Source organism: Dipodomys ordii, unplaced genomic scaffold, assembly GCF_000151885.1.
Source record: "Dipodomys ordii isolate 6190 unplaced genomic scaffold, Dord_2.0 Scaffold69, whole genome shotgun sequence".
In the NCBI taxonomy this organism is placed as follows: Eukaryota; Metazoa; Chordata; class Mammalia; order Rodentia; family Heteromyidae; genus Dipodomys; species Dipodomys ordii.
Window position 1 is genome coordinate 3,421,331 of NW_012267285.1, and position 1,279 is coordinate 3,422,609.

Here is a 1,279-nt window from a genome sequence, read left to right on the forward strand (position 1 = left end):
TGAGCTGTTCTGTGCGTTTTCTTCGTTTCAGTTACTTTCCAATTACAGAGTTTCCCTTTGGCTCCCTTTTATAGTTTTCATTTGTCTGTGGAATTTTCCTGCTCTCTCTTCCACGCCATATACGTATGCATTTCCCTGGCTATGTTTTCCTTTCTTTTAAACATGTTTATAGCAGCTCTCTGGAACATTTGTCTTCTGAGTGAGCTCATTTGTTCCCTGCCGTAGTTTCCCATTCCTTTGGTGATGTTTTTTTCCTGACTACTAGAATCGCAGGTAGAGTGTTACAGAGATTCTGGATTCTGTCATCTTTGTGAATGAATTCTTTTTTCTTTTCTTTCTTTTTCCTTGCCGGTCCTGGGTCTTGAACTCAAGGACTGGGCGCTGTCCCTGAGCTTCTTGTGCTCAAGGCCACAGCACCACTTCTGGCTTTTTCTGCGTAACTTATTGGAGGTGAGGACTTCCTGTGTGTGGAGCATCCTAGCTGCAGGGGGAGGAAAGGTAATAGAATCGTCAGACATTCGGAAGATAACCCTGTGAGCCACGCGGGCTTCCCAGATTGTCCCCCCTCCCTGTACTGATGTTGGAACCAAAAGCCCAAGGGCGATGTGTAGCTTGCTGCAGTGGCAGGGATATTAACGGAGGAGAGGAAATACCTCGGCATTTCCCCACTAAATCTAAAACATATGATTAAAAAAAAAACTAAACACAATATCTGGCAATTTTCCCTCTATAGAAAATTTGATTCATGCCCAAATCTCTGAGCCAGAATGAGGAAATAAGTGAGTCTGGAATGCTTAGAACATCCTGCTGGCTTTACGCAGCGAGATAAATGGGGCGGCCTCCATGAACAGCCGGAGTTCTTTGCTACACGCCACCAAGGTCACCCAGACCAGAGAAAGCCAGCCAGGCGCAGGTCACTCACAAGAGGCTGAGATCTGAGGATCCCAGTTCAAAGCCAGCCCAGGCAGGAAAGTCCGTGAGACTCTCATCTCCCATGAATCACCAGAAAACGGGAAGTGGTGCTGTGGCTCAAGGGGTAGAGCACCCGCCTTGAACACAAAGAGCTCAGGGACAGTGTCCAGGTCCACATCTGACAGAGAGAGAGAGGGAGAGAGGGGGGAGGAGAGGGAGAGAGAGAAGAGAGTGTCAAGAGTTAGTTGCTTTGGGATAAAGATCTTTTTCGGGGGGCTGGGAAGGTGGCTCAGTGGTAGAGCGCTTGCCTTGCATGCATGAGGCTCTGGGTTCGATTCCTCAGCACCACATAAGCAGAAAAAAAAAG